Source organism: Canis lupus, chromosome 20 (assembly GCF_048164855.1).
Source record: "Canis lupus baileyi chromosome 20, mCanLup2.hap1, whole genome shotgun sequence".
NCBI classification, from domain to species: domain Eukaryota; kingdom Metazoa; phylum Chordata; class Mammalia; order Carnivora; family Canidae; genus Canis; species Canis lupus.
This window is the reverse complement of record NC_132857.1, coordinates 57,636,611-57,649,334: the sequence shown is the minus strand read 5'-3', so window position 1 is coordinate 57,649,334 and position 12,724 is coordinate 57,636,611. Positions and strand designations below refer to the sequence as shown.

General features: G+C 39.7%; 1 long non-coding RNA gene across 1 annotated transcript in view; it reads left to right on the top strand.

The window, feature by feature from the left end:
- Positions 1 to 12,724, top strand: part of LOC140611991 (uncharacterized) — a 113,680-nt gene that overhangs the window by 21,125 nt on the left and 79,831 nt on the right. The window contains exon 6 of the long non-coding RNA XR_012013341.1: positions 2,343 to 2,492. This is a non-coding gene — a long non-coding RNA (uncharacterized lncRNA). The remainder of the gene's footprint in view (positions 1 to 2,342; positions 2,493 to 12,724) is intronic.

The window sequence follows — 12,724 nt, the reverse complement described above, 5'->3', positions numbered from 1 at the left end:
TGGAAACTTAATTCAAGATACTCTTAGTCAGTTCTGGGTTTTAGCACCGGCGTTGGCACAGCAGTGCAAGTAGTGAAAGCCGGTGAGTGAGAAGTAGTGGTGGTGAGGTGGTAACTGGTCCGTGGTTGTCGTGTCTGTGGTCGGATGCCTAGGAGGACGATGTTGATCTTTCCGGTCAGTTTGTCCCGCAAAGGACAGCCACGTTGCCTGATGCTCGGCGGCAAGCCTTCTCTTCTGCGTTGCCACCCCTCTCCTGCAGTGGGGGAAACATCCAGAGGTTTTCCTATCCTACTCTGGCTTTCTCAGCCCTGCCTATGCAGCCATTGCTGCTCTACTCCTGTGCCACATTTGTCATGGAAGGCCCTGGAGGTCTTCTCTGGAACACTTGCCACTTCCCTCTGCTGTGTTTGGTGACAAAGGCACAGGTGCCTTCTGCTTTCAAGTTCCTTTACAAATCTGGGCGCTTTGGGATATACTCAGAAGAGAGGGACATGACACAGGCCACCTTCTTAAGGAAATACCACGATATCAGGCATCCCTTCCTGAAGCCTGTTGTGTCTACATCTGAACTGGTGGGTGGGCAGGTAGGCACAGTAGGGACTCTTCTCTGATTGCTTATAGCATGAGCGTGCCCAAAGTCCTGCAGAACTCTGGATGCAGAGAAGGGTCAGGGTCAACGGGAAGTTGGAAGGAACATTTTCAATGATTAATATAATAAAATGTTATCCTGTTGAATAATTTATCTTTGTTTTTTAAAGATTTATTTATTAGAGAGAGAGAGAGGGTACACTTGAGGTGAGTGGGGAGAGGGGTAGAGGGAGAGAGAGAGAGAGAGAATATTTCAAGCAGATTCCCCCCTGAGCTCAGAGCTCGATCCTAGGACCCTGAGATTATGACCTGAGCAGAAATTAAGAGTTAGAGGCACAACGGACTCAGCCACCCACTTGGTTTTCATACTGAAATGAACTAGGGAAACAGTAGGTAAGTGGGGATCAAGAGTGTGGGTTCTGAGAGTAGATAGACCAGTGTGTTGTATTTTTGCCTCTGGGTTCTTTCTTTCTTTCTTTCTTTCTTTCTTTCTTTCTTTCTTTCTTTCTTTCTTTCTTTCTTTCTTTCTTTCTTTCTTTCTTTCTTTCTTTCTTTCTTTCTTTCTTTCTTTCTTTCTTCTTTCTTTCAAGATTTTATTTATTTATTCATGATAGACATAGAGAGAGAGGCAGAAAAAGAAGCAGGCTCCATGGCGGGAGCCCGACGCAGGACTTGATCCCGGGACTCCAGGATGGCACCCTGGGTCAAAGGCAGGCGCTAAACCACTGAGCCACCCAGGGATCCCCAGCCTCTGGGTTCTTTAAGTGGGGATCGGGTACCTATTTGTTAAGGTTTTTAAATCTCAATTTTCTTTTTTTTTTAAAAAAAGATTTTATTTATTCATGAGAAACACACACACACAGAGAGGCAGAGACCCAGCCAGAGGGAGAAGCAGGCTCCATGCAGGGAGCCCAAAATGGGACTCGATCCTGGGTCTCCAGGACCAGGCCCTGGGCTGAAGGCAGATGCTCCACCGCCGAGCCACCCGGGCTGCCCTCAGCCTCAATTTTCTTATGTATAAAGTGGAGGCAGTAACATCTAAAGTATCTGTGCATCTGTGTATGTGAAAGTACACAAAGAGAGTTGGGCCCGCCGTATAGAAGCAATAAAAGGCAGCCATTTTCAGGAAGAATAACAAAAGCGGGAAAAAGGCCCATTTGCAATTTTTCCAACTGGTTATTAGACCTTTCCCCTAGGACGTCCCAAGTATTAGGTCAGGTCTCATAGGACTTCATGGGCATTTGAGTGCAGCTCCGGGAAGCTGAAGTCACTGCAGCCAAGAATAGGTTCTCTCTCTGGTACTCACTCTTAGCTACGTAGAGCCTCAAGTCTTGTGGTATTTTTAAGAAACAACTGCTTAGCTTTCGTTCCCAGTGTGGCCCATCCTTTATGAACTGTCAGTGGAAAGGAAGCAGATGAAAGGAGGAATTCCAAGGGTATAATATCACCATGGCCTCATGAAACAAGGGGAAAGAAACCAAACAATTTATAGTGGACAAGCTTCCAGATGTTTATTGCCAAGACCTGCTGAGAGTAAAAAGAAAATGCAAACAAATGCCATGTCTCTGTCCTGCACTGTAAGAAAAAGCAAAGTTACTTTACTCAGCTTTAAAAAAAAATATTTTCCTTTTCTACCCTCCACTATGGCTTTGGTGTTCTGGGTAGGAGAGGAAGATAAATTGCTGCTCGATTTTCCTGGGAGTTTTGACAGTGATTCCATATTGAGCTGGCCTCTGATTCCTCTTTACTCTTAGACATTGGATTTCAATCCCTTCCGGAGAGATGTTCGGCTTTGTGATTAGCTTCCTTCCTGAGGTAATGTGGTGCTTGCTGGTGGTGAAGTGGCAAGAATTGACTTGGGGTAAGAAACTGCAGTCTCCCATACACACAGGCTCTCTGTCCAGGTATGATCTATTAATTAATCGTATGTGTCTATTAGGTTTTAATGCTTTACTGTGTGAAGTCAGTTCTGTGAAAAAAAATGTGACTTGTATTCCACAATCAGTTATTCTCACAGCGCTATTTAACACAAAGCTCTCCGATTCAGAGTGTTTTTAAAAAAGTATCCTTGTATTCATTCCTGTTGTGCCTGTAAGCCTTATGATGGGTCCATCCAAATAATCCATATAAGCCCTCCATCTGAAGACCTTGAACACCATAAGATCTGCAAAATCACTTTTGCCATATAAAACAGCATATTCACGAGTTTCGGGGATTAGGGTATGGATGTCTTTGGGGTCCGTTACTCTAACATATCCTACCCTCTGTTTCATGATGATTTACTTTTGTCCAGATGTAAAATACGTTCATTCCCATTCCAACACCTCAAAAAGTATCAGCCCAGTTTAGTATTAAATGAAAGTCCCAGATCTCATCAGCTCTAAAGTCCCACAACTCATCAGGTATGGGTGAGGCTCTGGGTGATTCCGAGGCTCAATTTATCTCCATCTGTGAACCTGTGGAACTCAAGAAACAAGTTGTCAGCTCCCTAAGTACAACGATAGGATAAACACAAGATGAAAGACATAGATGTTCTAATTCAAAAGGTGAGAAAATAGAAAGAGTGAAGAAGTCACCGGTCCTTCAAGACCCAGCAGGGCAAACATTAAATTTCAAGGCCTGCGAACAAACTTCTGTGGTTCATAGCTTCACCCCCTGGGCTAGAAGCTATGGCCTTGGTCATCCTTCTGTCTTTATGAAGGAGAGCAGGTGTTTGCAGATGTGAAGTTTTATCAGTCTATTTCCTGCTTGGAGAATTTTGGGAATCTGGCAGCTCTCTTTCATTTCATCTTCTCTGCATCCCCTTTAATTCAAGCTGCCAGGGTTTCTACTGCTTAATATTCTCAAAAACCTTGTGGATCTCCCATGTATGTCATGGGGATTTACTCCATTAGATAGGAAGCTTCTTTGCAGATATTTCTTGGATAACTCAACCTCTGATCCTCATTTCTGACTTGTGCCGAGATTATTGAGAGGACCCATGAGTTATGTACCTAATCTATTCAGAGAACTACCGGGACTGAATGCTTGGACTTTCTGAGCACTCTGAAGGTTGTTCAGCCACACCCTCTGCTTTCTCTCCAGAGCATGATTTCCTAATAAGTGAATCTCCTGATTTTACTGTCTTTTGATATATGGATAGGTTCAGAGTTTTTCAAATCATCTAGTCCTGGTTTCTCTGGCTGAATGATTCTTCCTTTAACCTCTTTCCTCTAGCACTTTATTATAAGCACTCAGAAGAAACCCGGCCTCACCTTCAGCACTTTGCTTGGAAATCTCAGCCTTATATCCAAGCTCATCATTTATCAGTTTGCTTTGTAGATAACTGTAGGATACAGTTCGTTTACGCTTTTTGTCACTATATCTATACAAGGATCTGCTTTCCTCTAGTTCCCAGTGGTATGTTCCTATTTCCTTAGCGGTACTTTTGATGTCCATATTTCTACCAACAGTCTCTTTATGACAACTTAGATATTCTCTGAGACTATATATATATATATATATATATATCTGTGCGTGGTTGCCCCCTGCTCCTTCTGGGACTTCAGTAACAGAATCATTAACATCCGTATTTCTACAGTCTGTAGGCAATCTAGGCTTTTTTTTTTTTTTACCATGCTCCTCAAAAGTCGTCAAGCCTCTGTCCATTGCCCAGTTCTAAAGGCACTCCCACATTTTCAGAGTTTTGTTTTTCGTTTTTTCCAGCTGCGCTTTATTTCTAGGTACCAGAATTTTCATCCATTTCCTAGTGTAACAAATCGTCAAAAACCTAGCGACTTAAAGCAACACAAATTTGTTACCTTATAGTCTGGAGGTGAATATGAAATCTGTCTCATGGGCTAAAATGAAGAATCAGCAGGGCTGCATTTCTTCTGTGCTTTTGGAGATAATTTATTCCTTAATTTTTCCAGCTTCTAAAGGCTTCCCATATTCCTTAGTTTTTACCTCTCTTCCTGTAATCACACTGCTCTAACCTCAGCTTCCATTGTCACATCTTCTGTGACTCTGACTCTTTGACTCTATTCTTTCACTTATAAGGATCCTTATGATTACACTGATCCCACCTATATAATTTAGGACAGTCTCTCTACCTTAAATGCTTAAATTAATCACATCTGCAGAGTCCCTTTTGCCAAGTAAGGTAACCTATTCACACGTGCTGAGGACTAGAATGTGGACTTCTCTGGGGGACTATTATTTTGCTCATCATAGCATCTTAACTGTCTCAGGTTGCATTCTCTGGAATCAGGGACTGAGAGTCCGGTTGAGATGCAAAGATTTTAGGGATTAACACCTGAGGAAGGAAGCAAGAATGGGCAAAGAAAAAGTTGGATTTTGATGTGGGTCTGATAAAACCTTGCCCAACTCAAGGCCAGTTGCTATCAAAGTTGTCTTGTATTGAGCCAGAATGTTACCCCCACCTTGTTCGTTCACCGAATAGACATTGCCTACAGTGAAGGAGCTTTCTGCAGCTGAGGCAGACTCTGAAAGAGCCAACCCTTGGAGACTGTCTGCTGGTCACTAGGGGAAGTTCTTCCTTGAAGGGTACCCTGGATCATGCATCTTCATGTTTATCACGTGTATTGGGTCATCGTGAATGTGTAAGAGATTAGAAGGTAGGTATGTAGTTCCTGCAACCTTTGAGTATTGAGTTGGAAGCTTCTCCTGGACCAGCTCTCAAGTCCTGGGGCAGTAGTGGTTCAACTATTATAGTATTTAGGGTAGCCATTTAGCTTAGGAAAGAACTCATTTGGGCTCCAGGGACCAATGGCCATAATGGAAGTTTCCCTCTATACTTAGAGCATTCCTTCTGGAGGTTGTTGGGGAAAGTCTAGTTTATTCAACACCCAGATACAGTCTTCTGTCTCCATGCCAATAATTATTGTCATCACCTAATTTCATATTGCTATTATTTATTGAACCCTTACTCTGTACCAAGCACTGTGATAAGTATTTTACATGTAGCATCTCACTTAATCATTTCAATATGGCTGGGAACAGGTCAGGAACCAGATGTGGGTTAAGTAAAAGGGCATGAAAAATTTCAATTCTAGGCCCAGTGATCCTTCTTGGTATTGTTATATCACAGATCAGCAACAATAGACCTCTGGTCACCATCTTCTTTTGCCCAAGTCTTGAGACATAACTACAGTATGTTTAAAACATGGAATGGGGGGTCACTGAGATCAGTTGTTCGAGTTCTAGAACACTGACTACTTTGCCATTCCAACATTGACTCTGTCCTAATAAGTTCCACTGTTCTCTAGAAGGTGCTGAATGGTTTTTCATTCTTTTAAAATTTATATTCAGGCTTCATTTTGGGTGGGGTTTGAGGCCAAATGGGAGGAGAGATTTGTCATGCTATTTGTATCATTAAATTCTGATTACCCAGTGAAAGTGACAGGTAAGACCATTAGTCTAGAAGCTATAGCCAAAGCAACCCTGCTAATTTTCTCTGACACTGAATGTTTTGGTGTGTTTTTTCCTATGCTCAGTATTTATGATGATCAGAAAAACAAGTCATGTCATATATAAAGATATTTGCAAACATGCTTACATTTTCTGTGTGATATGGTGTCTTTTTGAAGTTCTGGGCTCAGCTATGAAAATCTGTTCCACTCTTGTAGACTCGTGTAACTAAAATTTAGACTCTTTTTAAACTATGAGAGAGAGCTATCAAAGACAGCTTAAATCCTCTCATTTGTAATTTTGTACTTAAAATTTAAAGTCACACGTTTGAAGTCTCTTGCATGATTATAGTCTGCATGTATAATTTCTCTTCAGTGCTAGACACTTTTGAATTCTCTAAAATAATCTGTAACTTCCCAAGCATATTCATGTGAACAAGATCTTGAGTTCTAAATGTATATAGATTTTTATTTAGTTATTTTTAATTTAAATTCAATTAGCCAACATATAGTACATCATTCGTTTCAGATGCAGTGTTCAATAATTTATCAGTTGTGTATAAAACCCAGTTTTATATCGCATGCCCTCCTTAATGCCACATCGCATGCCCTCCTTAATGCCCATCACCCAGTTACCCCATCCCCCCAATCCACCTCCTCTCCAACAGCCCTCAATTTGTTTCCTACAGTTAAGTGTCTCATGGTTTTTCTCCCTCTCTGCTGACTTTCCATTCAGGTTTCCCTCCCTTATCCTGTGGTCCTCTGTTTCTTATATTCCACATATGAGTGAAACCATATGATAATTGTCTTTCTCAGGTTGACTTATTTCACTCAGCATAATACCCTCCAGTTCCATCCATGTTGATACAAATGGTAAGATTTCATCCTTTCTGATGGCGATGCCTAGTTGGTTTCTATCAGGATTTTGAGCTTTCTGGCAACAAGTAAACTTGAGATAATAGCTTTCATACAGAAATAGAATTCTCTGGCTATGTCATGAATGCAGTCCTTGAGAGAGAAGGGGGGCACAAATGATTACATGTATGTTTGATGGGACAAGACCTTGACAATTCTGTTAGTGGGTCTCCTCTACAATACACAGGAAAAGCCTTGCAACTAGCTTTCCTAAGTTGAGGCTTTCACTGTTTGCCCTGTATTAGTTTTGTATTGCTGGTATAACAAATTTCCAGCAATTTAGTGGCTTAAAATGATACAGATGTACTATAGCTCTGGAGGTCAGAAGAAGCTCAGAATGTGTCTCACTGGGCAAAAACCCAATTCCTTGCCATTTCTGGGTTCTAGGGACTGCCTGCATCCCTTGGCCAACAGAGTCGTTTCAATCTATTATTCTTCTGTTAATGCAGATAAACAGTTATCTGGCTCAGACCCTCTTGCCTCCCTCTTAAAAAGGACCCCTCTGATTACATTAGGTCCTGCTGGATAATTCAGGGTAATTTCCTTAACATAATCACATACTCAAAGTTTCCTTTGCAGTGTATGGTATCATATGCACAGGTTCCAGGGATTTGGACATGGTCTTTTTGGTGCGCAGTTATTCAACTTAGCATATACTCATTCATGTTGAGCTTTCCAACCAAATGGCTCCAGCTAGACCTCTTCAATGGCTTCCTATTTCTTCTCACATCAAATCCATATTTATTTATTTATTTATTTATTTATTTATTTATTTATTTATTTATTATTTTTTAAAAAGATGTTATTTATTTATTCATGAGAGACAGAGGCAGAGACACAGGCAGAGGGAGAAGCAGGCTCCCCGCAAGGAGCCTGTGCGGGACTCGATCCTGAATCCTGGGATCACACCCTGAGCCAAAGGCTGACGCTCAACCGCTGAGCCACCCACCCGGGTGTCCCATTTGGAGTTTTCTTTTGTTGGTTCATGACTTTTAAAAACTTGCACTTAGAAGGTAATAAAATAGATCTCAACTTGGTATCTACCGAGTAAACAATAGAGGCTTCTGTATGGATCCATTCCATAACCCACTGTAAAACCATTTTTCCTCATTTTGAGGGCTTGGACACAGATAGTGGACCTTTCTCAAACTTTAAACAATAGACCATGTGGCCTTTTTGTGTTTACTTGCTGGTAATTGTTGATACATTTGATTGAATTTTACTTAAGGTGTAATTTCATTAAAATACTCCACCCAGAAGGAAATTATGGATAAAGGGAAAATAGTCCCCCTTACTTTTAATTGTGGAGTTTATTAAAGACACTTTTGTTATTTACCAAAAGAAACTGATGATTGTTGAATGGCCAATTTGGCTTAGGTCGGTTTGCAATAATGAACTTAGGAAAAAGATTATTATTATTATTATTATTATTTTAAAGATTTTATTTATTTATTCATGAGAGACACACAGAGAGAGACAGAGACAGAAACAGAGACACAGGCAGAGAGAGAAGCAGGCTCCATGCAGGGAGTCCGATGTGGGACTCGATCTCAGGACTCCAGGACTACGCCCTGGGCCGAAGGCAGGCACTAAACCACTGAGCCATCCAGGGGTCCCAGATATTATTATTATTGCCTTCATTTTATAGATGAGTATACTAAGGGATGTAAAATCAGGTGACTGAACATTGATAGGTTAGGATTTAAATCTAGGCAGTATGAGTTGAAGGTATTTGCATTTATCTTTATGCAAAACAATTGGTATATGTTTATATTCACTTGGGGCAATTGGCAGACATGACATATGAAGACTAGAGACTGCTGTGTAGAGTAGTGAAAGGAAAAAAAATTTCTAAAAATTTATTTATTTGAGAGCAAGTGCGAGCAGGGGGAGGGGCAGAGGGAGAGGAAGAGGATCTCAAGCAGACTCTCCGGTGAGCACAGAGCCCCACATGGGGCCTGATCTCAGGACCAGAATCAAGTTGGATGCTTAACTGACTGAGCCATCCAGGTGTCTCAAGAAAATGTTTAAAGACTTGAAAATATGGCTTCTTTTCTCCACTAGTAACATTCAAAAGCAGGGTACATCTTTTGTACATTAAGTGGGTCTATTTAGTTTCTTGCCTCCATTGCTGTGGAAGAGAAGTAGGAAGGAACTTACTGATTGGCTTCAAGGTAAACTTACTAGTAGCACCTTACCTGGAAGGAATTTATTGCCCACATCTCCCAAGATGGTGTAAAGGGCTGTTGGCCTGTGTAGACAGTGCAGTTATATACATAGTAATTGATTCTAAATATATAAATAGTATATATAGAGGACTGTATATGGTGTGTGTGTGTGTGTGTATTTATGTTCCATAAAGGTGTTTTGGTTCATTTCACATAATTCATTTTTCTCTATCTTGAAGTCTCAACTTATAGGACTGTTCCATATATTTTTTAGCCAGAAATACTAAACCTTCAAAGAATATCAATATTGACTGTAACAGAATTGACTATAATGGAATATAACTCTATATAGTTATATAGTTATATAACTATAATGTGTTGCTTTTACATTATTGTGGATATTAAGTGATAATTAATTTTAACCAAAGTGACTTACATTGGGGTATCCTTTTCAGTAAAGTTTATGAAACACCTACGATGGCAAAATAAAGAATCTGACTCTTAGGGGTGACTACTGATGTCTGATTTATGCACTGTGAGCAAAATGTGATACAGGGAATGGTATCACTATAGATTATGGAAAATTAGAATAGTAAGAAAACTACATTTTAGAAAAATAACAACAATGCAAAGTGCCTTTTAAATTTTTCTTTCTAACTGGTAAACTCAATTTCAGTCAGGGAATACCTTTAATCATCATAAAGTGAATAATAAATCCCTGCTGCTACTCATCCTGGAGCACAATTCATAGGGTTTGCCCCCATGACAAGCAGCCCCATCACAAACCAATGCTTATATAATTTATACTGTTTGCCTTTATGACTTTTAATTTATAGTTCATGTTTGAAACTGCAGGTTATTTTCTCTTTTCAAAGAATTTTAATATGTATGAGATGTTTTTTCAGACCATTAGGCAACTTAGTATTTTATGCCTCAGTTTCAACTGTTTTTAAGAATTATGGTCTGTATTTTTGCTGGGCTCTCCAGGTTCTTCCCAAACACATTTAATGAACAGTATCATATAGTTTATTTTTTTAATGTCCAGGTGATTCCAAACATAAGTCCAAACTTGGTTAATAGTCTGATTAGGTATTTTTTACTTGACATGGTAACAGACAACCGGAGGAAATTTAATTATTTATATAAAGTGGAAAATGAGAAAGAGAGACTGGTATAAAAAGACAAAGCATCAGTAATAATAGTAGCAATGGCAATAATCCCCAAGTTTGCTGGTCTTTTCACTTTCTTATTAATGGTGCCTTTTAATGAATAGAAACTGCAAAGTTAACGAAGTCTAGTTTATTCATCTTTTCCTTTATACTTAGTGAATTTTGTGTTCCTTTGAAAAAAAATCTTTGAGCTAGATCAAGAACACATTTTTCTGTGTAGTCTTTTTTTTTTTTTTTTTTTTTTAGATTGATTGATTTTAGGGAGTAGGGTTGGTAGGGGCACAGGGAGAGGGAGTGCGAGAATCCCAAGTAGACTCCTCGCTGAGCATAGCTCCTGACCTGGGGCTTGGTCTCAGGAATCCAAGATCATGACCTGAGCTGAAAGGAAGAGTCGGGGACTTAAGTAACTGAACCACCCAGGCGCCCCTTCCCTTGTAATCTTACGGGAGGTTTAGTGCAGTGCCTTTCACGTTTAGGTCTGTGATTCACTTGGAACGGAGAAGTTTATACGTATGTGGTATGAGGTAGAGATAACATTCCCCCCCCCCAGTTGATCTAGCACCATTTATTGGTAAGATCACTCTCTCTACAGTATTATGGTTGACACCTTTATTGTAAATCGGCTTACTGTAAGTGTCTAGGAATATTTCTAGACTTAATTTTTCCATTGGTCCATTTGTCTTGTACCTGTAATTTAATTGATTTCTGTAGCTTTGTCTCATGTATTGATAACTGGTAGTGGAGAAACCTTCTACTTTTCTTGAAGATATTGGCTATTTTGTAATCAGGTTGTTAATTTCTCCCTACCTTATCCTTAATTGCTAGCATTTTGTTTGGTGCTACCTTAAGTTCGGAGAGAATTGATGTTTTTAATAAGACCACGTCTTCTAAATCATGCACATGGTACTTCTGCATGGAGGTCTTGCTCATTTTTTGTTAGATTTATATTTAGGTGTTTGATATTTTTTGATGCTAGTATAAATTACATTTTTCTACAGTTTATTTCTCATACAGAAGTACAGTTGATTTTAAAATATTGATCTTGTATCTTGTGACCTTACTAAATTCTTTTGTCATTCATACTTACCTTTAGATCCATGTATTTTTAGATATTCATGTATTTTTAGATATTCTGTGTAGATTTATTTATAATTATTCTGTTCATGACACTATCTTTTTAAAATCATTTAAAAAATTTATTTTGACAGAGAGAGAGAGAGAGAGAGAGAGAGAGAGAGCAAGAGCATGCATGCAAGCAGGGGGAGCAGCAGAGGGAGAAGGAGAAGGAAGCAGTCTCCCCGTTGAGCAGGGAGCCTGATGCAGGGCTCCATCCCAGGACCCTGGGATCATGACTTGAGCTGAAGGCAGAAGCTTTAACTGATCAAGCCACCCAGGTGCCTCTGTTCATGACATTGTTATATATTTTTTAATCTAAGGAAACACGCCTTTCATCAGTTCTGGAAAATTTCCTGCCTTTGTTTTAGTCGAATATAGCTCCTTCATTTTTCTAGTTTTTAAATTTCTTTCTCTCAATCAGAGATATTATTGTAAAACTTCACATCATCAAAGATACCGAAGAATCTGCAAAGCAACCTGAAAGAAAACGATTATTCATAAAGGAACAGTAGGTAGATTGACAACAGATTTCATGTTACCAGAAAAAGAAACTGAAGGACAGCTGTCTGAAAGGATAGCTAAGAGGAGCTATCAACCTAGAATTCTTTTTTTTCTTTAAGATTGTTTATTTATTTATTCATTCGTGAGAGACACAGAGAGAGGAGAGACACAGGCAGAGGGAGAAGCAGGCTCCCTGTGGGGAGCCCGATGTAGGACTTGATCCTGGGATCCCAGGGTCACGTTCTGAGCTGAAGGCAGATGCTCAACCACTGAGCCACCCAGGCGTCCCCTAGAATTCTTTATCAGACTAAAATTTCTTTCAAGAAAGTGTGAAGTAAAGACATTTTCAGTGGCAGACTCAATTTAATTCTCCAGTAACATTATTAAGAAATACTTATTATGTATATGTCACTAGGATGAGAGAATAAAACAGTATTAGGGGGATGGGGAGAAGATGTAACTACATGATAGATCTAAACAAGTGTTTGGAGATTACCATGAGCAATAATAGTCTTTCCGTACATTTGAAAACTTTATTTATTTATTATTTTTTTAAAGATTTTAATTATTTATTCATGACAGACACACACACACAGAGAGAGAGAGAGAGAGAGAGAGGCAGAGACACAGGCAGAGGGAGAAGCAGGCTCCATGCAGGGAGCCTGATGCGGGACTTGATCCCAGGTCTCCAGGATCACACCCTGGGCTGAAGGCGGTGCTAAACCGCTGAGCCACCCAGGGCTGCCCGAAAACTTACTTTAAAGGAACAATTTTCTAAAAAAAAAGTTTTCAAATTGGATGCTGGAACAGGCCAAGATTCATTAATAACATTGAGTAAAATGAAATAATTCCATATAAA